General features: G+C 45.8%; 1 protein-coding gene across 4 annotated transcripts in view; it reads left to right on the forward strand.

Moving 5' to 3' along the window:
• Nucleotides 1–3537: 3537 nt before the first annotated feature.
• The window catches only part of LOC110504507 (probable E3 ubiquitin-protein ligase MID2), a 202585-nt gene continuing 179738 nt past the window's right edge, over nt 3538–26384 (forward strand). For 2 of the 4 annotated variants that reach the window (XM_036970549.1, XM_036970550.1), the window contains exon 1: nt 3539–3947. The gene's annotated coding sequence lies outside the window, so the exon portion shown is untranslated. Of the gene's footprint in view, nt 3948–4042; nt 4201–26384 lie in introns of those variants that run through there. The other 2 variants (XM_036970547.1, XM_036970548.1) reach the window with 2 other exon arrangements.

Below are 26384 nucleotides of genomic sequence, written 5' to 3' on the forward strand. Positions count from 1 at the left end.
TTATGTTGAATAATCCCTGTGTGAGCTGGTATAATGTTGAAGGATCCCTGTGTGATCTGGTGTTATGTTGAATAATCCCTGTGTGAGCTGGTATAATGTTGAAGGATCCCTGTGCGAGCTGGTATAATGTTGAAGGATCCCTGTGTGATCTGGTGTTATGTTGAAGGATCCCTGTGTTATCTGGTGTTATTTTGAAGGATCCCTGTGTGATCTGGTGTAATGTTGAAGGATCCCTGTGTGAGCTGGTATAATGTTGAAGGATCCCTGTGTGATCTGGTGTTATGTTGAATAATCCCTGTGTGAGCTGGTATAATGTTGAAGGATCCCTGTGTGATCTGGTGTTATGTTGAAGGATCCCTGTGTGATCTGGTGTTATGTTGAAGGATCCCTGTGTGAGCTGGTATAATGTTGAAGGATCCCTGTGTGATCTGGTGTTATGTTGAAGGATCCCTGTGTGATCTGGTGTAATGTTGAAGGATCCCTGTGTGATCTGGTGTTATGTTGAATAATCCCTGTGTGAGCTGGTATAATGTTGAAGGATCCCTGCGTGATCTGGTGTTATGTTGAAGGATCCCTGTGTGATCTGGTGTTATGTTGAATAATCCCTGTGTGAGCTGGTATAATGTTGAAGGATCCCTGTGTGATCTGGTGTTATGTTGAATAATCCCTGTGTGATCTGGTGTAATGTTGAAGGATCCCTGTGTGATCTGGTGTTATGTTGAAGGATCCCTGTGTGATCTGGTGTTATGTTGAATAATCCCTGTGTGAGCTGGTATAATGTTGAAGGATCCCTGTGTGATCTGGTGTTATGTTGAATAATCCCTGTGTGAGCTGGTATAATGTTGAAGGATCCCTGTGTGGTCTGGTGACAGTAATTTGTTATGTAAGCAACCAGGCAGTCCTCATCCTGATATCAGCTAAGCAACTGCCACTGAGAAGAATAGAAGGGTACTCTGCTCCCTACGTAGTGCACTACTATTAATCAGAGCCCAATGGACACTATTTTAAAACACAAGGTGCTATCTGGGACACAGGCGAGGTGTTCCAGTCTGTCACACAGATAGTCTGTCACACAGATAGTCTGTCATCAGACATTAATATGCGGCTCTGTTGAAACTATGAATGCATCCTAAATGGCACCCTTTTCCCTATATAGTGCACTACTTTAGACTTTATGGTGCTATTTGGGACTGTAACTCATTCAACCATTTATTCATTAATTAATTAAACCATTCATTCATTAAACCATTCATTCATTTATTGGGGTGGCAGGTAGCCTAGTGGTTAGAGTGTTGGACTAGTAACCGGAAGGTTGCAAGATCAAATCCCCAAGGTGACTTGGTAAAAAATCTGTCGTTGTGCTCCTGAACAGGCAGTTAACTCACTGTTCCTGGGCCGTCATTGAAAATAAGAATTTGTTCTTAACTGACTTGCCTAGTTAAATAAAGGTTAAACATTCATTCTCTGGTGGGTCTTGTCTCTGAGAGTAAAACAAAGTGGATGATGAGAGAAAACAGTGTTGGTGAAAATACCTGTACTTCAGAAAATGCCGCATTCAGGCCAGTTCTACCACTTTGCTCAATGTGTGAGACAAACAAACACAATGTCTCCTTTAGACGGCACTTTACTAAAGGCCTCAGTGTGCCAGACATTTAGCCTATCGTCATGACCACAGACTTCACATGATTACTGGCTACGGCTAAATGTATAGAACAGTGGGGCGTGTCCCATCGCACCAGGTGTGTGTTGTTAGTATTCCTAATGAGAGTTCTATGGACATGGCAGACTGTGTTGACAGAGACTGGCCGGCTTTACCTGCACGTGTATTAAGCCAGGTGTACATTACACGTCTTTCAACATCCTGTTGAGCCTCTCACATTAAAACCCACTGTCTTGCCAACGTAGTGATACGGCACACTAAACAATGTGACGCGGATGGTCGGTCACACACTACAACGTTGATCACTTGGTCATGAGGATTCTCCATACCGGCACGCTGTGTCACGACAAAACAATGATGTGATGATGTGATTAGATTTAACGTAGCTTCGAGCTGTGGCTCAAAACAGCCTCCTAAACGGTTTTCAGTTAGAAATTCACGCTTGCCGTACAGAGTTGAAATGTTTAGCTAATTTTAAAAAAATAACGTTGCCTGTGCACTTCAGAGCACAAGGGAATGCTGGGGCTGCTCAAAGGCGAGATCATTAGCCGTCAGATAGCGTCTCTGACCCGCTCACATTAAACGAGCGTCGGTGACGGCCGAGCTGATCTTAAAAACCTTTTCTGGGACAGCTACGTCTTGTTATTGTTATTGTTATACCTCTTAATGTTATAGTGTAGGGGTAAGGCCTACTTGTGGCCATTACAGCTAAACTATGACGGGCCCCAAGGCTCTGCCTTCTGTGGTCTTGAATTAAATACGACCCATCCCTACTTTTCTAGAGATTTTAATGTTGTTTGAATGTGTATCATTGCTCCCCATATTGTTCTATAATTATTGATTTTAAATTGTGTATTAATTTTGAGTGCTTACCACCTTGTGGACGTTCCGGTTTACAGGGGAAATGGAAAGAGAGACTGTGGATGTTCTTGTTTTCAGGGGAAATAGAAAGAGAGACTGTGGATGTTCTGGTTTTCAGAGGAAATGGAAAGAGAGACTGTGGATGTTCCAGGATGTTCAAACTATAGTTTGTTAACAAGAAATGTGTGGAGTGGTTGAAAAAAACGAGTTTTAATGACTCCAACCTAAGTGTATGTAAACTTCCGACTTCAACTGTATTTATATATACATACATTCTTTATAAAGGAAGAGAAGCTTAGACCTTAGAGAGATAGAGAGAGAGATTTGCTGGTGACCTGCTATGACATCAACATGCATTAATTTATGTCAGATGGCTACTGCATCTGCTATTCAGATATACAGTTGGAGGCTCATTCGTTAATTTTACATCAGAATATGTTGTATAAAGATAAGTATTATATTGTTACATTATAGGAGTAACTCTGGTCGGCGTGAAACAAGACTTCCTCACCTGAACGTCAGCTATTGGATGGAGCACACTGACTTCATACCATAGGCCTAAAGTAATAGCCACACCATACCAAACCTTCACAAACATTTCTAAACTTTATTAGGGTAATATAAAAAATAAGTCAAGCCATTGTTTATAGGGAAAATCCAAGCCGAAGAGCTAAACAAACAGGGAAAAAACACACAACCCTCCCCTGTGCCCAATAAAAATCGACACAACCAGCAAAAAAAAAAAAAAAAAAACGTTTGACAACCCTCCCTGACTTTGGATTCCCCCCCCCCCCCCCCCCAGTAAATTTCGATCGGTCCCTAACTGCGTTAAACCTCCATTACCTTTATTGCATCATACAGTAGAGTTCCATTAGATTATAATAAGGGTTAGTAGCCTACCGTAGACCTATCATCGTCATTAGAGGACGAGGGAATTCCATTGTCATTAACGATCCCATCAATTCCGTTAAGTTGACATTTACAGTGATGGGGCGGAGGGGAGGTTAGGGGTTGGTTACAATGGATCTCTCTACTGCCCAGTGTGGCTAGAGCAGTCCGCCTGCCTGCGCTGCGCTGCGCTTGTGGAACCCGATTTGTTTCTTTGGCTTTTCGCATTGTATTGGTAGGAGGAGCTGCTTTCCTGTGATTGTCTGCCTCTTCTCTCTCTTAGCAGGTTTCTCATTTTTCCAAAGTTAAATATTCAAGTCTGTGAGCTCTCACAGACGGTGGGTGCCTGCGCCGCCGGCGAGGTTTTGCCGTTGCTTGCGTCGAAAGCGAACGGAACAGAACAGAACAGAACGGAGCGACGCTGTTTGTGTCACATAACCGAGGTTCTTCCACTTGTGTTCGATCCAAGTGTTTCTTAACTTCGATTTCGACTGCTTTCAAGATGACAGAAGAAAAGAATGTTGGGCATATAAAGCTGGTAGGTTCTCCAACCCCTCCCATTGCGCTGTCTCAGTGAGTGAGTGTCGGTCGGTGTCAGGTTTATTCTGCAGCGCTTGGTGGGGGATAGCGAGTCTGATAATTTAACTGGGAGAAGACAGTAGGCGACTTTTGCTATTATTGGGAAATCACTACATAACATTCTCCTATTTGTGTTAGTCTTTCGCTTTGTGTGAGAGAGGATCTGCATCAGTGAGAAGAGTTGACAGACAATCAGAATATATATGTCAGAGGTATGCTGGCTGTTATTGAAATAATCTACACCGGAATGCATTATAACTTTAAACAGACCGATCGAATATAACTTTATTTTATTCCATTGTAAATAGATGTTGTAAGGTTCCGCTGGATCCAGTGTTTGTTTTGCCAATCGAAGGATTGTGTTGATCAGTTGTTATGTTGTGCTGGCTATAGCCTATAGCTTATTAACGAAACAAACAACAACCCAATTGCACGTGTATGCTATGTGGGGTAATGATTTGTGCCATTGGCATAGCCGGAATGTCATTTGATTAACAGTGGCAATTACGGATTGTCATTCCAATTCCAATGGAATATAATGATTCAACGGTCAATAGCTAGCTGTTATCACCTCGCGCCTTTGGAATGTGTGGTTTGTCATGATGTGCCATGTAGTGGACCATAGCCTTGTTGTCTGACTGAAGCATATGCTACTGTTAGTACAAAGGCCGGCAGATGGCGATATTGAGTAGTTTTCATTTTACCCTCCAAAACGCATTGTATGCAGCTGTCAATACATTCGTATCCCTCGTGGACTGGTTCGTACCTAAAACATTCTCCATTCAGGCTGCATAGGCTTTGATTTCCTCAACTTTATTTAATGGTGAGGAGAAGAAAAAAAGCCAAAATATGCCTACTTTCCTCATTAAACAATTTTACACCACCATGATAGGGTGGCTAAATGCTCATCTCGGATGTTGTGTAAAACGCATTCAGCCAATCAGGTTGCAGCAGTCTGTTTTTTCACCGTAATGCTTCCAACACACCGACATGGTTTTTGCGCAAAATTGTACACAGCATCATCTGGATATATATGCAACAAGAGTTCAACGTTCACTCTCTGCTACCATTTCTGTCAAGCCATCTGCACATACAGCTTGACGCATACTTTGGATAAATCCAACCTATGGACCACACCGAACACACTGCAACTGCCTCTGCAACACAATGCTGCGTGTTGCAGTGCGTTCGGTGTGGTCCATAGGTTGGATTTATCCAACGTATGCGTCAAACTATGCGTTTCATTAGAAATGAATGAAGCTGTCGGTGTGTTCGAAACGTAACCAGTGTCACATTAGTGGACACCAAGACTGTTCTCAGGGCACGTCTGCCGGTTTTTACTAGCAGAAGAGACTTTTCGTAGCAGGTTAAGAGAATGTACACAGCAAATTAGGAGAATTAACATGACAGGTTAGGAGAATTAGGTAAAGGTTTAGCTAAAATGCTAAAGATTGTCCCCGACATGACTCAAACATATCCTAGGTAAAACCAGGTCTGCCCTGAGAACAGTGCTGGTTTCCACTAATGTGATGCCAATAAAAGAAACATGCATAAAATAAACAGAATCCCTAGGGGCGTCAGGTAGCCTAGGGAGAATTAATTAGGTAGCCTTCCTGGTTAAATACATGTTTAAAAAAAATCTGAATAATCACCAGACCTGGACTATGTGGTGTTGTTGAAGTATTGGATCACTTTATGGGTATTTGAGTAGAACATCATGTTAGCAGCCCTCATGATTTGATACGTTTCTGGAGGATTAGCATGATACTGGTGCATGCAGTGGAGGCTGGTGAGGGGAGGACGGCTCATAATAATGTCTGGAACGGCGTGAATGGAATGGCATCAAAGACATGGAAACCATGGAAACCATGTGTTTTTTTTTTTATGTATGGATACCATTCCACTCCAGTCGTTACCACGAGTCCGTCCTCCCCAATTAAGGTGCCACCAACCTCCTGTGGCTGCATGCCCTACAGTATAATCTGTACCAAAAAAAATACAGCTAATGCTTCAGTAATTTAAAGAATTAAATACAAATAATGAATTGTCCTGTGGTCCCTTACGGTTATAACCACTTCCCTCTTTTTGTTTTCCTTCTTCTTCGAAAAGGTCCTATTATCCTGGCCTATTATCCTGACTTATTATCCTGGCCTTTTATCCTGGCCTATTATCCTGGCCTTTTATCCTGGCCTATTATCCTGGTCTTTTATCCTGACTTATTATCCTGGCCTTTTATCCTGGCCTTTTATCCTGACTTATTATCCTGACTTATTATCCTGGCCTTTTATCCTGGCCTTTTATCCTGACTTATTATCCTGGCCTTTTATCCTGGCCTATTATCCTGGCCTTTTATCCTGGCCTTTTATCCTGGCCTATTATCCTGGCCTTTTATCCTGGCCTATTATCCTGGCCTATCATCCTGGCCTTGTCATGTACTGTCATGTTGTCTTGTCTCTGTCCTTTCCCTTCACCCTGTCTCCCTCTGCTGGTCGTGTTAGGTTACCTTTTCTCCCCCGCTTTCCCCCAGCTGTCCCTTGTCTCCTCTAACTACCCATTCACCCCGTTCCCCACCTGTTCCCTTTTTTCCCTCTGATTAGGTCCCTATATCTCTCTCTGTTTCTGCTCCTGTCCTTGTCGGATTCTTGTTTGTTTGTGTCATTCATGCCTGAACCAGACTGTCGTCATGTTTGCTGTAACCTTGTCCTGTCCTGTCGGAATCTGCCGGTCCATCTGAGCCTACCTATGTTTGGTAATTAAAGAAGCTCTGTTTAAGTTGATTCGCTTTTGGGTCCTCATTCACGCACCGTAACAGAAGAATCCGACCAAGAATGGACCCAGCGACTTCGGATCCTCTCCACTCAGCCGTCGAGATCCAGGGAGCGATGCTAGGCAGACACAAGCAGGAATTGTCTGCTGCTCGACATGCCGTTGAGACCCTGGCCACCCAAGTCTCCAACCTCACAGAACAGGTTCACCATCTCCGCCTCGATCCACCGGCCACTTCCAGGGCTTTCGAATCTCCGGAGCCCAGAATCAATAACCCGCCGTGTTACTCTGGGGAGCCCACTGAATGCCGCTCGTTCCTCACCCAGTGTGATATTGTGTTTTCTCTCCAGCCCAACACTTACTCCAGGAGCACTGCTCGTGTCGCCTACGTCATATCTCTCCTTATTGGACGGGCTCGTGAGTGGGGCACGGCAATCTGGGAGGCAAGGGCTGAGTGTACTAACCAGTATCAAGACTTTAAGGAGGAGATGATACGGGTTTTTGATCGATCTGTTTTTGGGGAGGAGGCTTCCAGGGCCCTGTCTTCCCTATGTCAAGGCAATCGATCCATAACAGACTACTCTATTGAGTTTCGCACTCTTGCTGTCTCCAGTGGCTGGAACGAGCCGGCCTTGCTCGCTCGTCTTCTGGAGGGTTTCCGCGCAGAGGTAAAGGATGAGATTCTCTCCCGGGAGGTTCCTTCCAGCGTGGATTCCTTGATTGAACTCGCTATTCGCATTGAGCGACGGGTTGATCTTCGTCACCGAGCTCGTGGAAAGGAGCTCGCGCTCTCCGTCGCCTCCCTCTCCGCATCACTACCATCTTCCTCTGCCGGCTCGGGTGCTGAGCCCATGCAGCTGGGAGGTATCCGCATCTCGACTGAGGAGAGGGAACGGAGAATCACCAACCGCCTCTGTCTCTATTGCGGTTCCGCTGGTCATTTTGTCACTTCATGTCCAGTAAAAGGCCAGAGCTCGTCAGTAAGCGGAGGGCTACTGGTGAGCGCTACTACTCCTGTCTCTCCTTCAAGATCCTGCACTACCTTGTCGGTCCATCTACGCTGGACCGGTTCGTCAGCTTCCTGCAGTGCCTTAATAGACTCTGGGGCGGAGGGCTGTTTTATGGACGAGACCTGGGCTCGGGAACATGACATTCCTCTCAGACAGTTAAAGGAGCCCACGGCCTTGTTCGCCCTGGATGGTAGTCCTCTCCCCAGGATTCAGCGTGAGACGCTACCTTTAACCCTCACTGTTTCTGGTAATCATAGTGAAACCATTTCTTTTTTAATTTTTCGTTCACCTTTTACACCTGTTGTTTTGGGCCATCCCTGGCTAGTTTGTCATAATCCTTCCATTAATTGGTCTAGTAATTCTATCCTCTCCTGGAACGTCTCTTGTCATGTGAAATGTTTAATGTCTGCTATCCCTCCTGTTTCCTCTGTCTCTTCTTCACAGGAGGAGCCTGGTGATTTGACAGGGGTGCCGGAGGAATATCACGATCTGCGCACGGTGTTCAGTCGGTCCAGGGCCACCTCTCTTCCTCCACACCGGTCGTATGATTGTAGTATTGATCTCCTTCCGGGAACCACCCCCCCCCCGGGGTAGACTATACTCTCTGTCGGCTCCCGAACGTAAGGCTCTCGAAGATTATTTGTCTGTAGCTCTTGACGCCGGTACCATAGTCCCCTCCTCCTCTCCCGCCGGAGCGGGGGTTTTTTTTGTCAAGAAGAAGGACGGGTCTCTGCGCCCCTGCATAGATTATCGAGGGCTGAATGACATAACAGTGAAGAATCGTTATCCGCTTCCTCTTATGTCTTCAGCCTTCGAGATCCTGCAGGGAGCCAGGTTTTTCACTAAGTTGGACCTTCGTAACGCTTACCATCTCGTGCGCATCAGGGAGGGGGACGAGTGGAAGACGGCGTTTAACACTCCGTTAGGGCACTTTGAATACCGGGTTCTTCCTTTCGGCCTCGCTAACGCTCCAGCTGTCTTTCAGGCATTAGTCAATGATGTCCTGAGAGACATGCTGAACATCTTTGTTTTCGTTTACCTTGACGATATCCTGATTTTTTCACCGTCACTCCAGATTCATGTTCAGCACGTTCGACGTGTCCTCCAGCGCCTTTTAGAGAATTGTCTTTTTGTGAAGGCTGAGAAGTGCACTTTTCATGCCTCCTCCGTCACATTTCTCGGTTCTGTTATTTCCGCTGAAGGCATTAAGATGGATCCCGCTAAGGTCCAAGCTGTCATTGATTGGCCCGTCCCTAAGTCACGCGTCGAGCTGCAGCGCTTTCTCGGCTTCGCGAACTTCTATCGTCGTTTCATCCGTAATTTCGGTCAGGTGGCAGCTCCTCTCACAGCCCTTACTTCTGTCAAGACGTGCTTTAAGTGGTCCGTTTCCGCCCAGGGAGCTTTTGATCTCCTCAAGAATCGTTTTACATCCGCTCCTATCCTTGTTACACCTGACGTCTCTAGACAGTTCGTTGTCGAGGTTGACGCGTCAGAGGTGGGAGTGGGAGCCATCCTTTCTCAGCGCTCCCTCTCTGACGACAAGGTCCACCCATGCGCGTATTTTTCTCATCGCCTGTCGCCGTCGGAACGTAACTATGATGTGGGTAACCGCGAACTGCTCGCCATCCGGTTAGCCCTAGGCGAATGGCGACAGTGGTTGGAGGGGGCGACCGTTCCTTTTGTCGTTTGGACTGACCATAGGAACCTTGAGTACATCCGTTCTGCCAAACGACTTAATGCGCGTCAGGCGCGTTGGGCGCTGTTTTTCGCTCGTTTCGAGTTCGTGATTTCTTATCGTCCGGGCTCTAAGAACACCAAGCCTGATGCTTTGTCTCGTCTCTTCAGTTCTTCAGTAGCCTCCACTGACCCCGAGGGGATTCTCCCTGAGGGGCGTGTTGTCGGGTTGACTGTCTGGGGAATTGAGAGGCAGGTAAAGCAAGCACTCACTCAAACTCCGTCGCCGCGCGCTTGTCCTAGGAACCTTCTTTTCGTTCCCGTTCCTACTCGTCTGGCCGTTCTTCAGTGGGCTCACTCTGCCAAGTTAGCCGGCCACCCTGGCGTTCGGGGTACGCTTGCTTCCATTCGCCAGCGTTTCTGGTGGCCCACCCGGGAGCATGACGCGCGTCGTTTCGTGGCTGCTTGTTCGGTCTGCGCGCAGACTAAGTCCGGTAACTCTCCTCCTGCCGGCCGTCTCAGGCCGCTTCCTATTCCCTCTCGACCGTGGTCTCACATCGCCTTAGATTTTGTCACCGGACTGCCTTCGTCAGCGGGGAAGACTGTTATTCTTACGGTTGTCGATAGGTTCTCTAAGGCGGCTCATTTCATTCCCCTTGCTAAGCTTCCTTCTGCTAAAGAGACGGCACAAATCATCATCGAGAATGTTTTCAGAATTCATGGCCTTCCGTCAGACGTCGTTTCGGACAGAGGTCCGCAATTCACGTCTCAATTTTGGAGGGAGTTTTGCCGTTTGATTGGGGCTTCCGTCAGTCTCTCTTCCGGCTTTCACCCCCAGTCTAACGGTCAAGCAGAACGGGCCAATCAGACTATTGGTCGCATCTTACGCAGTCTTTCTTTTCGCAACCCTGCGTCTTGGTCAGAACAGCTCCCCTGGGCAGAATACGCCCACAACTCGCTTCCTTCGTCTGCGACCGGGCTATCTCCTTTTCAGAGTAGCCTCGGGTACCAGCCTCCGTTGTTCTCATCTCAGTTCGCCGAGTCCAGCGTCCCCTCCGCTCAGGCTTTTGTCCAACGTTGCGAGCGCACCTGGAAGAGGGTCAGGTCTGCACTTTGCCGTTATAGGGCGCAGACTGTGAGAGCTGCTAATAAGCGTAGAACTAAGAGCCCTAGATATTGTCGCGGTCAGAGAGTTTGGCTCTCCACTCAGAACCTTCCCCTTAAGACGGCTTCTCGCAAGTTGACCCCGCGGTTCATTGGTCCATTCCGTATCTCTCAGGTCATTAATCCTGTCGCAGTGCGACTTCTTCTTCCGCGATATCTTCGTCGCGTCCACCCGGTCTTCCATGTCTCCTGTGTTAAGCCCGTTCTTCGCGCCCCCGCTCGTCTTTCCCCCCCCCCCCCCCCATCCTTGTCGAGGGCGCACCTATCTACAGGGTCCGTAAAATCTTGGACATGCGTCCTCGGGGCCGTGGTCATCAGTACCTAGTTGACTGGGAGGGGTACGGTCCTGAGGAGAGGAGTTGGGTTCCCTCTCGGGACGTGCTGGACCGTGCGCTGATTGATGATTTCCTCCGTTGCCGCCAGGTTTCCTCCTCGAGTGCGCCAGGAGGCGCTCGGTGAGTGGGGGGGTACTGTCATGTACTGTCATGTTGTCTTGTCTCTGTCCTTTCCCTTCACCCTGTCTCCCTCTGCTGGTCGTGTTAGGTTACCTTTTCTCCCCCGCTTTCCCCCAGCTGTCCCTTGTCTCCTCTAACTACCCATTCACCCCGTTCCCCACCTGTTCCCTTTTTTCCCTCTGATTAGGTCCCTATATCTCTCTCTGTTTCTGCTCCTGTCCTTGTCGGATTCTTGTTTGTTTGTGTCATTCATGCCTGAACCAGACTGTCGTCATGTTTGCTGTAACCTTGTCCTGTCCTGTCGGAATCTGCCGGTCCATCTGAGCCTACCTATGTTTGGTAATTAAAGAAGCTCTGTTTAAGTTGATTCGCTTTTGGGTCCTCATTCACGCACCGTAACAGGCCTATTATCCTGGCCTTTTATCCTGTCCTATTATCCTGGCCTTTTATCCTGGCCTATTATCCTGGCCTTTTATATGGGCCTATTTTCCTGGCCAGTTCCATCTGAGCACTGTTTAGATCAATTGCTGTTTTATTACAACCGAGCAGGTCATACAGTATTTCTAGATTGAATGTATCATTATAGCTCTTCTCTCTGTATAGTCTGAGAGAGAACAACTAACCAAATCCAGTATCCCCATAACAGCCAATCAGTGTCTGTCTAAAGAGGCAGCTGTGGACTGTACTGTGGACTGTACTGTGGACTGTACTGTAGAGTGTATTAGGTTAGAGTGCCCTGTCTCCAGCCCTACTGTGGACTGTACTGTAGAGTGTATTAGGTTAGAGTGCCCTGTCTCCAGCCCTGCTGTGGACTGTACTGTGGACTGTACTGTAGAGTGTATTAGGTTAGAGTGCCCTGTCTCCAGCCCTGCTGTGGACTGTACTGTAGAGTGTATTAGGTTAGAGTGCCCTGTCTCCAGCCCTACTGTGGACTGTACTGTAGAGTGTATTAGGTTAGAGTGCCCTGTCTCCAGCCCTGCTGTGGACTGTACTGTGGACTGTACTGTAGAGTGTATTAGGTTAGAGTGCCCTGTCTCCAGCCCTGCTGTGGACTGTACTGTAGAGTGTATTAGGTTAGAGTGCCCTGTCTCCAGCCCTGCTGTGGACTGTACTGTGGACTGTACTGTGGACTGTACTGTGGACTGTACTGTAGAGTGTATTAGGTTAGAGTGCCCTGTTTCCAGCCGTGCTGTGGACTGTACTGTGGACTGTACTGTAGAGTGTATTAGGTTAGAGTTCCCTGTCTCCAGCCCTACTGTGGACTGTACTGTGGACTGTACTGTAGAGTGTATTAGGTTAGAGTTCCGTGGCTCCAGCCCTACTGTGGACTGTACTGTGGACTGTACTGTTGAGTGGATTATAGTGGCTTGCGAAAGTATTCACCCCCTTTGGCATTTTTTCCTATTTTGTTGCCTTACAACCTGGAATTAAAATGGATGTTTTTGGGGTTTGTATAATTTGATTTACACAACATGCCTACCACTTTGAAGACGCATAATATTTTTGGGAGGTAAAACAAACAAGAAATAAAACAAAAAAATTGAAAACTTGAGCGTGCAAAACTATTCACCCTCCACCCCCCCAAAGTCAATACTTTGTAGAGACACCTTTTGCAGCAATTACAGCTGCAAGTCTCTTGGGTATGTCTCTGTAAGATTGGCAAATCTAGCTACTGGGATCTTTGCCCATTCTTCAAGGCAAAACTGCTCCAGCTCCTTCAAGTTGGATGGGTTCCGCTTGTGTACAGCAATCTCTTAAGTCATACCACAGATTCTCAATTGGATTGATGTCTGGGCTTTGACTAGGCCATTCCAAAACATTTAAATGTTACCCCTTAAACCACTCGAGTGTTGCTTTAGCACTAAGCTTAGGGTCATTGTCCTGCTGGAAGGTGAACCTCCATCACAGTCTCAAATCTCTGGAAGACTGAAACAGGTTTCCCTCAAGAATTTCCCTGTATTTTCAAGAATTTCCCATCATTCCTTCAATTCTGACCAGTTTCTCAGTCCCTGCCAATGAAAAACATCCCCACAGCATGATGCTGCCAACACCATGCTTCACTGTGGGGATGATGTTCTCAGGGTGATGGGAGGTGCTGGGTTTGCGCCAGGCATAACGTTTTCTTTGATGGCCAAAAACCTACATTTTAGTCTCATCTGACCAGAGTACCTTCTTCCATATGTTTGGGGATTCTCCCACGTGCCTTTTGGCGAACACCAAACGTGTTTGCTTATTTTGTTCTTGAAGCAATGTCTTTTCTTCTAGCCACTCTTCTGCAAAGCCCAGCTCTGTGGAGTGTACGGCTCAAAGTGGTCCTATGGACAGATACTCCAAACTCCGCTGTGGAGCTTTGTAGCTCCTTAGGGCTATCTTTGGTCTCTTTGTTGCCTCTCTGATTAATGCCCTCCTTGCCTGGTCCGTGAGCTTTGGTGGCCGGCTCTCTCTTGGCAGGTTTGTTGTGGTGTCATATTCTTTCTATTTTTTAATAATGGATTTAATGGTGCTCCGTGGGATGTTCAAAGTTTCGGATAATTTTTTATAACCCAACCCTGATCTGTATTTCTCCACAACTTTGTCCCTGACCTGTTTGGAGAGCTCCTTGCTCTTCATGATGCCACTTGCTTGGTGGTTCCCTTTGCTTAGTGGTGTTGCAGACTCTGGAGCCTTTCAGAACAGGTGTATATGTACTGAGATCATGTGACACTTAGATTACACACAGGTGGACTTTATTTAACTAATTATGTGACTTCTGAAGGTAATTGGTTGCACCAGATCTTATTTAGGGGATTCACAGCAAAGTGGGTGAATACATATACACCTTTCTGTTATTTTTTACATTTCACTTCACCAATTTGGACTATTTTATGCAGGTGGTTTCCTCTGGGGTGAATACATACACACCTTTCTGTTATTTATTTCATTTCACTTCACCAATTTGGACTATTTTATGTAGGTGGTTTCCTCTGGGGTGAATACATACACACCTTTCTGTTATTTTTATGCACACACCACTTTTCTTTTTTGTCTTTTATATAATTTTTTGAAACAAGTTATTTTTTAATATCACCAATTTGGACTATTTTGTGTAAAATCCATTTAAATTACAGGTTGTAATGCAACAAAATAGGAAAATAACGGCAAGGGGGATGAATACTATTGCACGGCACTGTCGGTTAGGTTGCCGTGGTCCCAGCCCTGCTACAGCTGTGCAGGCTATTACTATACCCCCCCCCCCCCCCCTTATCGCTCTCCTAGCGTTACATGACAACCCTCTTTAGCTCAGTTTCACATCAGACAAATCAGACTTGTCGTTCGTATTTCAAACCCTAACAAACAAGCTCAAACAAAGAGGTACTGATGACTGGCTTGTTATAAAACGTTCCAGTTTGAATTCAACGCACAGTAGGCTGCGTCCCAAGTGGTACCATATAACCTATACTGTATAGAGCCCTATGGGCCCTGGTCAAAAGTAGTGCACTATGTAGGGAACAGGGTGCCGTTTTGGGGGCACAACCTGGCTCTCTCTGTACTCAGTAGGGGCGTTAGAGAAGGAGATGGACTGCTACTGTGCTCAGGCAGAAAACGGTGTGTGGTCTGTCCCTGTTTGGCTTCAATGTCGCCCTGTTATTGTTGTTGGGGGGGGGGGGGGGGGGGCGGCTGTTGAATAAACACTTCAGGGGACTTGGGTGGATCAACTGATACGTTAGAATGCTTCTATTGTTGTATAACCTCTGTGTTGATCCTTGAGATACATACTGTTCTGTATGCAGTGCATACAGTATACAGAAGTGCCTCTGATATAACAGCTGAAATGTATACGTCTGAAATGGCACCCTATTCCCTACATAGTGCACTACTTTTGACCAGAGTCCTATGGGCAATGGCACCCTATTCCCTACATAGTGCACTACTTTTGACCAGAGTCCTATGGGCAATGGCACCCTATTCCCTACATAGTGCACTACTTTTGACCAGAGTCCTATGGGCAATGGCACCCTATTCCCTACATAGTGCACTACTTTTGACCAGAGTCCTATGGGCAATGGCACCCTATTCCCTACATAGTGCACTACTTTTGACCAGGGCCCATAAATAGTAGGAGAATCAGAATAATACTTTATTGGCTGCCATTTAGGACAACCCCAGGACAGAAGTGCCTCTGATATGACGGCTGAAACAAAGTTACAGTTCTGTAGATGTGGGTAGTGTTTTTATAACCTGATGAGAGAATTGGTTGGAGCCAAATGGATAAGGGATGATTTATCTATCCTGTTTAGCCTGGCTAACATCGCACCAGGGGGGCTGATGGGGTCCACACACACACACACACACACACACACACACACACACACACACACACACACACACATAATGACAAGACTAATGTCTCACTACTAGGGCTGTGGAGGTCATGAAATGTTGTCAGCCGGTGATTGTCAAGCAAATAGCTGCCGTTCTCACAGTAATTGACCCCGTTAATTAAAATAAACACATTTAACATCTCCTGACTTCCGCACAAAGCCACTGATGCTGACCTTTGGGAACATCTACATATTAAATCTATTTAATATAGCCTACACCATCACAGTAAATCCATTATTTATTTTAGACCGGTCTAAAGAAGCATTATAATGAGAAAAAATATAGTCTATTTTCAGAAGAACAGAATGGCATACTCTTTGAGTTGTCCTTATGTTAGGTCCTGATGTGGCTATGCCATACAGTATGGCTGTGGGCTACACTACTTCATTTAGAAGGCAAGATTTACTTAGAATTATTATTATTTTTTATAGTATGAAGAATAGAAACGAACATAACTGAACAAAATACAAAAGGATATATTCTACAAACGATAGCACACATGTTGAACACACGGTGTTGAGAGGTTGACAAAGAAACATAGTTATTTATGCCATTTTAGTTGTGATACAAACGTTGAGCTGGAGGAGTACCAGAGGAAGTGTTGGGCTCCCAAACGTTGGGCTGGAGGAGTACCAGAGGAAGTGTTGGGCTCCCAAACGTTGGGCTGGAGGAGTACCAGAGGAAGTGTTGGTTGGCCTCGTGACCGTCAGTGTGACGGTAATACGGTCACCGTAACATCCCTACTCACTACTCACTACACACTCTGACATGGCTAACCTCTCCCTGTGACATGGCTAACCTCTCACTACACACTGTGACATGGCTAACCTCTCACTGTGACATGGCTAACCTCTCACTACACACTGTGACATGGCTAACCTCTCACTGTGACATGGCTAACCTCTCACTACACACTGTGACATGGCTAAACTCTCACTATGACATGGCTAGCCTCTCACTGTGACATGGCTAACCTCTCACTGTGACATGGCTAACCTCTCACTGTGACATGGCTAACCTCTCACTGTGACATGGCTAACCTCTCACTACTCACTGTGACATGGCTAACCTCTCACTGTGACATGGCTAACCTCTCACTGTGACATGGCTAACCTCTCACTGTGACATGGCTAACCTCTCACTACTCACTGTGACATGGCTAACCTCTCACTGTGACATGGCTAACCTCTCACTGTGACATGGCTAACCTCTCACTATGACATGGCTAGCCTCTCACTGTGACATGGCTAACCTCTCACTGTGACATGGCTCACATCCCACCTATAGAGACTGTAGAGGTGTTAGTCACAGCAGAATGGGACTCTGGCCCCATCCCACCTATAGAGACTGTAGATGTGTTAGTCACAGCAGAATGGAACTCTGGCCCCATCCCACCTATAGAGACTGTAGAGGTGTTAGTCACAGCAGAATGGGACTCTGGCCCCATCCCACCTATAGAGACTGTAGAGGTGTTAGTCACAGTAGAATGGGACTCTGGCCCCATCCCACCTATAGAGACTGTAGAGGTGTTAGTCACAGCAGAATGGGACTCTGGCCCCATCCCACCTATAGAGACTGTAGAGGTGTTAGTCACAGCAGAGTGGGACTCTGGCCCCATCCCACCTATAGAGACTGTAGAGGTGTTAGTCACAGCAGAATGGGACTCTGGCCCCATCCCACCTATAGAGACTGTAGAGGTGTTAGTCACAGCAGAATGGGACTCTGGCCCAATCTCACCTATAGAGACTGTAGAGGTGTTAGTCACAGCAGAATGGGACTCTGGCCCCATCTCACCTATAGAGACTGTAGAGGTGTTCGTTACAGCAGAATGGGACTCTGGCCCCATCCCACCTATAGAGACTGTAGAGGTGTTAGTCACAGCAGAATGGGACTCTGGCCCCATCCCACCTATAGAGACTGTAGAGGTGTTAGTCACAGCAGAATGGGACTCTGGCCCCATCCCACCTATAGAGACTGTAGAGGTGTTAGTCACAGCAGAATGGGACTCTGGCCCCATCCCACCTATAGAGACTGTAGAGGTATTAGTCACAGCAGAATGGGACTCTTGCCCCATCCCACCTATAGAGACTGTAGAGGTGTTAGTCACAGCAGAATGGGACTCTGGCCCCATCTCACCTATAGAGACTGTAGAGGTGTTAGTCACAGCAGAATGGGACTCTGGCCCCATCCCACCTATAGAGACTGTAGAGGTGTTAGTCACAGTAGAATGGGACTCTGGCCCCATCCCACCTATAGAGACTGTAGAGGTGTTAGTCACAGCAGAATGGGACTCTGGCCCCATCCCACCTATAGAGACTGTAGAGGTGTTAGTCACAGTAGAATGGGTCTCTGGCCCCATCCCACCTACAGAGACTGTAGAGGTGTTAGTCACAGCAGAATGGGACTCTGGCCCCATCCCACCTATAGAGACTGTAGAGGTGTTAGTCACAGTAGAATGGGTCTCTGGCCCCATCCCACCTATAGAGACTGTAGAGGTGTTAGTCACAGCAGAATGGGACTCTGGCCCCATCCCACGTATAGAGACTGTAGAGGTGTTAGTCACAGTAGAATGGGACTCTGGCCCCATCCCACCTATAGAGACTGTAGAGGTGTTAGTCACAGCAGAATGGGACTCTGGCCCAATCTCACCTATAGAGACTGTAGAGGTGTTAGTCACAGCAGAATGGGACTCTGGCCCAATCTCACCTATAGAGACTGTAGAGGTGTTAGTCACAGCAGAATGGGACTCTGGCCCCATCTCACCTATAGAGACTGTAGAGGTGTTCGTTACAGCAGAATGGGACTCTGGCCCCATCCCACCTATAGAGACTGTAGAGGTGTTAGTCACAGCAGAATGGGACTCTGGCCCCATCTCACCTATAGAGACTGTAGAGGTGTTAGTCACAGCAGAATGGGACTCTGGCCCCATCCCACCTGTAGAGACTGTAGAGGTGTTAGTCACAGCAGAATGGGACTCTGGCCCCATCCCACCTATAGAGACTGTAGAGGTGTTAGTCACAGCAGAATGGGACTCTGGCCCCATCCCACCTATAGAGACTGTAGAGGTATTAGTCACAGCAGAATGGGACTCTTGCCCCATCCCACCTATAGAGACTGTAGAGGTGTTAGTCACAGCAGAATGGGACTCTGGCCCCATCTCACCTATAGAGACTGTAGAGGTGTTAGTCACAGCAGAATGGGACTCTGGCCCCATCCCACCTATAGAGACTGTAGAGGTGTTAGTCACAGTAGAATGGGACTCTGGCCCCATCCCACCTATAGAGACTGTAGAGGTGTTAGTCACAGCAGAATGGGACTCTGGCCCCATCCCACCTATAGAGACTGTAGAGGTGTTAGTCACAGTAGAATGGGTCTCTGGCCCCATCCCACCTATAGAGACTGTAGAGGTGTTAGTCACAGTAGAATGGGTCTCTGGCCCCATCCCACCTATAGAGACTGTAGAGGTGTTAGTCACAGTAGAATGGGACTCTGGCCCCATCCCACGTATAGAGACTGTAGAGGTGTTAGTCACAGTAGAATGGGACTCTGGCCCCATTCCACGTATAGAGACTGTAGAGGTGTTAGTCACAGTAGAATGGGACTCTGGCCCCATTCCACGTATAGAGACTGTAGAGGTGTTAGTCACAGTAGAATGGGTCTCTGGCCCCATCCCACCTACAGAGACTGTAGAGGTGTTAGTCACAGCAGAATGGGACTCTGGCCCCATCCCACCTGTAGAGACTGTAGAGGTGTTAGTCACAGTAGAATGGGACTCTGGCCCCATCCCACCTATAGAGACTGTAGAGGTGTTAGTCACAGCAGAATGGGACTCTGGCCCCATTCCACCTATAGAGACTATAGAGGAGTTAGTCACAGCAGAATGGGACTCTGGCCCCATCTCACCCATCACTACTTCTACTGTTGAGTTCTAAACTCCAATGATTCTAGTATTTATAGTAATTCTTCAGTTTAGCAGCTGAGATAAATGATTTAGGCAGATGGTGTTGCATTGTGTTGAATGAAAACAGCAGGTTCAGAACTGGGTGGTAGCTAGGCTCTATAATGCTGTTAAATGAGTACAACTCCTCTGTATTGGACAAATGTTAAGTCTGCGGATGAGCAATTCCATTTAAATGCACCGTTGGTCTCAATACCTGTGCTATTATTCATTGTTATATTGTAGAGAGAACAAGTGTTTAATTTAAGCCGGATCCCACTGGATCTGGTACTTCTCCATTTTGGACTGGAACCTATTTTGGCCGGATCGGGTACCTCTCGTGGCATGAACAGTTATTATGTAAAAATTATAATAAAAGAGCTCAAAATTCTCCTGCCCCCCCCCCCCCCCCAAAAAAAAACTAATGTGGAAAAAGTAGATTTTCAGCCCGGGCCTGATATTCTAAGGGATGATTTGGGTTGGGCCTGGCTTATGGTTTTGCAGTCTAATGTTTGAGAACAATTCGTTGGCCGTGGCTGTGTGTGAGAGTCATAACTAGATTGAGATTCACTTTCTATAATTTATCTCCCTCTCTCTGCTCTTATAGATGTGAGCCTGCAACTATCATCTCTCTGCTCTTATAGACGTGAGCCTGCAACTATCATCTCTCTGCTCTTATAGACGTGAGCCTGCAACTATCATCTCTCTGCTCTTATAGACGTGAGCCTGCAACTATCATCTCTCTGCTCTTATAGACGTGAGCCTGCAACTATCATCTCTCTGCTCTTATAGACGTGAGCCTGCAACTATCATCTCTCTGCTCTTATAGACGTGAGCCTGCAACTATCATCTCTCTGCTCTTATAGACGTGAGCCTGCCTCATCTCTCCAGTGTTGCACTTCATCATTTATTTCCTTATAGAATCATAGCCAGGGGAAGGAATGGTCCTTCATCATTTACTTCCTTATAGAATCATAGCCAGGGGAAGGAATGGTCCTTCATCATTTACTTCCTTATAGAATCATAGCCAGGGGAAGGAATGGTCCTTATTCATTTACTTCCTTATAGAATCATAGCCAGGGGAAGGAATGGTCCTTATTCATTTACTTCCTTATAGAATCATAGCCAGAGGAAGGAATGGTCCTTCATCATTTATTACCTATAGAATCACAGCCAGGGGAAGGAAGGATCCTTCATAATTTACTTCCTTATAGAATCATAGCCAGGGGAAGGAAGGGTCCTTCATCATTTATTTCCTTATAGAATCATAGCCAGAGGAAGGATCCTTCATCATTTATTTCCTTATAGAATCATAGCCAGGGGAAGGAAGGATCCTTCATCATTTATTTTCTTATAGAAGGACTATAATTTAGCCACAGAGGATCAATAGCTTCTTCTTTTTTTATTTTGTATTGCTTAGCTGTGGATTGTAGCCCAATAACAAGGCATAGCCTAACAGTGGTGGTCGGTGCTGTTTAAGATGAGAGAGACTGTTGTTGTTTTTTTCATGAGCACGGCTATATTTCTATTACAGCTCATTGGATGACTGTCCAAACTTTTGACTAGTTTTGTGTGTGTATCTAATATATATATTTATCATGTCATTGCTTACATATATGCATAAATAAGACCTTATAGATGCCAAGTATTGGTCATGATATGGTTTCAGTTCAATGTAACAGTGACAGGTTTAGGTTACTGTCATTCATATTCACCCAGTTCAATGTAACAGTGGCAGGGTTTAGGTTACTGTCATTCATATTCACCCAGTTCAATGTAACAGTGACAGGTTTAGGTTACTGTCATTCATATTCACCCAGTTCAATGTAACAGTGATAGGTTTAGGTTACTGTCATTCATATTCACCCAGTTCAATGTAACAGGGATAGGTTTAGGTTACTGTCATTCACCCAGTTCAATGTAACAGTGACAGGTTTAGGTTACTGTCATTCATATTCACCCAGTTCAATATAACAGTGACAGGTTTAGGTTACTGTCATTCATATTCACCCAGTTCAATGTAACAGTGGCAGGGTTTAGGTTACTGTCATTCATATTCACCCAGTTCAATGTAACAGTGACAGGTTTAGGTTACTGTCATTCATATTCACCCAGTTCAATGTAACAGTGATAGGTTTAGGTTACTGTCATTCATATTCACCCAGTTCAATGTAACAGGGATAGGTTTAGGTTACTGTCATTCACCCAGTTCAATGTAACAGTGACAGGTTTAGGTTACTGTCATTCATATTCACCCAGTTCAATGTAACAGTGACAGGTTTAGGTTACTGTCATTCATATTCACCCAGTTCAATGTAACAGTGATAGGTTTAGGTTACTGTCATTCATATTCACCCAGTTCAATGTAACAGGGATAGGTTTAGGTTACTGTCATTCACCCAGTTCAATGTAACAGTGACAGGTTTAGGTTACTGTCATTCATATTCACCCAGTTCAATGTAACAGTGACAGGTTTAGGTTACTGTCATTCATATTCACCCAGTTCAATGTAACAGTGATAGGTTTAGGTTACTGTCATTCATATTCACCCAGTTCAATGTAACAGGGATAGGTTTAGGTTACTGTCATTCACCCAGTTCAATGTAACAGTGACAGGTTTAGGTTACTGTCATTCATATTCACCCAGTTCAATATAACAGTGACAGGTTTAGGTTACTGTCATTCATATTCACCCAGTTCAATGTAACAGTGGCAGGGTTTAGGTTACTGTCATTCATATTCACCCAGTTCAATGTAACAGTGACAGGTTTAGGTTACTGTCATTCATATTCACCCAGTTCAATGTAACAGTGATAGGTTTAGGTTACTGTCATTCATATTCACCCAGTTCAATGTAACAGGGATAGGTTTAGGTTACTGTCATTCACCCAGTTCAATGTAACAGTGACAGGTTTAGGTTACTGTCATTCATATTCACCCAGTTCAATGTAACAGTGATAGGTTTAGGTTACTGTCATTCATATTCACCCAGTTCAATGTAACAGGGATAGGTTTAGGTTACTGTCATTCACCCAGTTCAATGTAACAGTGACAGGTTTAGGTTACTGTCATTCATATTCACCCAGTTCAATGTAATAGTGACAGGTTTAGGTTACTGTCATTCATATTCACCCAGTTCAATGTAACAGTGATAGGTTTAGGCTACTACACGATACTAACATTTTCCCTAAACCCATCATGAGGTTGCTACAACTTAACCTTTTGAATGAAAGTTCATCAACTCATCTAAAATGACATAGAAATGCTTTTATAAAAGGCAGAGTTTTTGTCCCAGACCCTAAATCTACTAAAATGATTATATAGGTTAGGGTCTTCCTTCTGTAAGTGTCTCTACTCTACTGCTCTATGACTCTACTCCAATGTGATGACATGCATGCAATGAAGGTGATTAGGGTTAGGGTTAGGGTTAGGGTCTTCCTTCTGTAAGTGTCTCTACTCTACTGCTCTATGACTCTACTCCAATGTGATGACATGCATGCAATGAAGGTGATTAGGGTTAGGGTTAGGGTTAGGGTCTTCCTTCTGTAAGTGTCTCTACTCTACTGCTCTATGACTCTACTCCAATGTGATGACATGCAATGCTATGAAGGTGATTAGGGTTAGGGTTAGGGTTAGGGTTAGGGTCTTCCTTCTGAAGTGTCTCTACTCTACTGCTCTATGACTCTACTCCAATGTGATGACATGCAATGCTATGAAGGTGATTAGGGTTAGGGTTAGGGTTAGGGTTAGGGTCTTCCTTCTGTAAGTGTCTCTACTCTACTGCTCTATGACTCTACTCCAATGTGATGACATGCAATGCTATGAAGGTGATTAGGGTTAGGGTTAGGGTTAGGGTCTTCCTTCTGAAGTGTCTCTACTCTACTGCTCTATGACTCTACTCCAATGTGATGACATGCAATGCTATGAAGGTGATTAGGGTTAGGGTTAGGGTTAGGGTTAGGGTCTTCCTTCTGTAAGTGTCTCTACTCTACTGCTCTATGACTCTACTCCAATGTGATGACATGCAATGCTATGAAGGTGATTAGGGTTAGGGTTAGGGTTAGGGTTAGGGTCTTCCTTCTGTAAGTGTCTCTACTCTACTGCTCTATGACTCTACTCCAATGTGATGACATGCAATGCTATGAAGGTGATTAGGGTTAGGGTTAGGGTTAGGGTCTTCCTTCTGAAGTGTCTCTACTCTACTGCTCTATGACTCTACTCCAATGTGATGACATGCAATGCTATGAAGGTGATTAGGGTTAGGGTTAGGGTTAGGGTTAGGGTCTTCCTTCTGTAAGTGTCTCTACTCTACTGCTCTATGACTCTACTCCAATGTGATGACATGCAATGCTATGAAGGTGATTAGGGTTAGGGTTAGGGTTAGGGTTAGGGTTAGGGTCTTCCTTCTGTAAGTGTCTCTACTCTACTGCTCTATGACTCTACTCCAATGTGATGACATGCATGCAATGAAGGTGATTATTTATTTATTACCTCTCGATGTTTTACAAATGAAGCACTGGGAGAGAATAAAGCTGCCCCCCCCCCCCCACCCCCCACAGATTATGGAGTATTCAACCTGATAAATGAAGAGAGTTTGTTGATTGTCCTGTGTCCAGTTTCCATTTAGTGGACCTCTTTTGCCTGGAGCACACCCAGAGGCAGACGTTCCATGTGCTCTATTTTAAATGAAGAGACTAATGTGTTGTTGGCAGTCTCGCCTCTACAGTTCCTCTACACTACTCTCTCCCTCCCTCCCTCCCTCCCTCCCTCCCTCCCTCCCTCCCTCCCTCCCTCCCTCCCTCCCTCCCTCCCTCCCTCCCTCCCTCCCTCCCTCCCTTCCCCCTCCTTCCCTCCCTCCCTCCCTCCCTCCCTCCCTCCCTCGTGTTGTCTCTTGCCATGCTGTGACAACGGATCACCGCCCACAACATGTTATTGAGTCACGGTCGTGCTGACAAGACAAGGCCTTTAGTTGAATGGTCACAGAGGCAACAGTGGGTGTGGTTGCGATCGGTTGTCTACATGCTGGTAAGCTTTACATGTAGGTTTGTAGTGGCCTACCATAACAAACCGTGTTTGAAGACTCTCTCTCTCTCTCTCTCTGTCTCTCTCTCTCTCTCTCTCTCTGTCTCTCTCTCTGTCTCTCTCTCTCTCTCTCTCTCTCTCTCTCTCTCTCTCTCTCTCTCTCTCTCTCTGTCTCTCTCTCTGTCTCTCTCTCTCTCTCTCTCTCTCTCTCTCTCTCTCTCTCTCTGTCTCTCTCTCTCTCTCTCTCTCTGCGAGTTTGGCCATGTGTATTGTAAATTAACTTTTGTAAATTAAACTTTGCAAACGGTATGCATTCGTGTAACACTCGTAGAGGAGCACAGATCATGAATGGGTTGTGATGTAACAGAAAGTCTGTGGCTCTGCCAAGTGGAGTGACATAATGTGCCCTCAGGATGCTTTCACACTCATCTCTCACTCCGGGCCATCCCTCCCTCGTTCTGCTCACTCCTTTATATAGTGCACTATATATGGAATAGTGTGCAATTTGTGATGCATATTCATTTCCGAGCTGCTCTCGCCCACCATAGGCCATGCCTTGTATAGGGTCAAGCAGTAGAATGGCAAACCCTGTTCACACATGTCACGAAGCGTTTCATCTCACTGGCAAATAAGCTTTAATGTGATTTTTATGGCTTCTGTTGATTTCCATTTAAAGATTTTGTGTGAGGAAGACGAGCCATCTGCCAGCGTAATGATACAGTATACAGTGGGTTTACTGATTGACAGTGGCAGTTAGATACCAGGGTCGAGGCTAGAATCTAGGCCAGTTGTCATGCTCAGGCTTATAGACATAGGCTGTAGCCCCCACATCTGAGGGACTGTCAGCCCATCCAGCTGGTCTGTTCACAGAGGAGTCACACCAGTGTTCTGGAACCCTCCAGTGTTCTGGAACCCTCCAGTGTTCTGGAACCCTCCAGTGTTCTGGAACCCTCCCAGTGTTCTGGAACAGATTCAGAGGTGAGCCGTCATTCAGGACAGGTGGGGCAGAGCCTGTTTTGCAAGTTATTTTGGCATTAATTTTTGGCATTAATTTTGTAATTTTCATCTGTTTGCAAACAATGTGAGAAAAAAAAACAATCCTTGAGTTAATAAAGCCGCATACAAGCATTCTATCTTTCTTGACAAAGGCAGCTCCAACATGCAGGTTTTTCAGCCTAGCTCAGTGCTTCCTCAATACAGAGTGTAGGTATTAGTAATCTTCTCTAGTTGTGCCGTGATTGGCTCGGTGATCTGTCACTCATGGGAACACTACGTCAACGCAGCATCTACAGGGAGAGCTTGGCAGTTGAAGCCCCCTTGGGTGCTGATATAGATTTACATTAAAAGTGCCCGTCCAAGAAGGCTCAAGGGCATTGGCCAAAGACACAATGATGTCAAATCACATTATATCTACCGTAACTTTGATTGGACTGATCATGTCAACATCATACTTTCAAAATATTGGCTATCAAGCTAGACAAGCAGTCATCATCATTTATCATGTTGACAATCTACTGGCAAATCCTTTTCAGGAGGGGAGAGAGCGAGAGAGAGGTCTTTAGGGAAGGGAATCTGATGATACTATCTAGAACATGAAAGGTTTATTTGGGAGAACCCTTTAAAGAACTCTTTTGGGTTCCATGTAGAACCCGCTGGGGAAATGGTTTTACATGGAACTCAAAAGGGTTCTACATGGAGCTAAAAAGGATTCTACCTGGAACTCAAAATGGTTCTACCTGGAACCAAAAGGATTCTACCTGGAACTAAAAATGATTCTACCTGGAACTAAAAAGGGTTTTACATGGAACCAGAAAGGGTTTTATATGGAACTCAAAAGGGTTTTATATGGAACTAAAAAGCATTCTACCTGGAACTAAAAGGGTCCTTCAAAAGGTTCTTCCGAATGCTGGACCACTCTGAGTCATGGTACCCTGAGCCACAGTACAGGTTGGACAAAACGTTTAGGGTTCAGGTTATGACCGGTCACACCCAACTGGTCGGACACA

Source organism: Oncorhynchus mykiss, chromosome 31 (assembly GCF_013265735.2).
Source record: "Oncorhynchus mykiss isolate Arlee chromosome 31, USDA_OmykA_1.1, whole genome shotgun sequence".
In the NCBI taxonomy this organism is placed as follows: domain Eukaryota; kingdom Metazoa; phylum Chordata; class Actinopteri; order Salmoniformes; family Salmonidae; genus Oncorhynchus; species Oncorhynchus mykiss.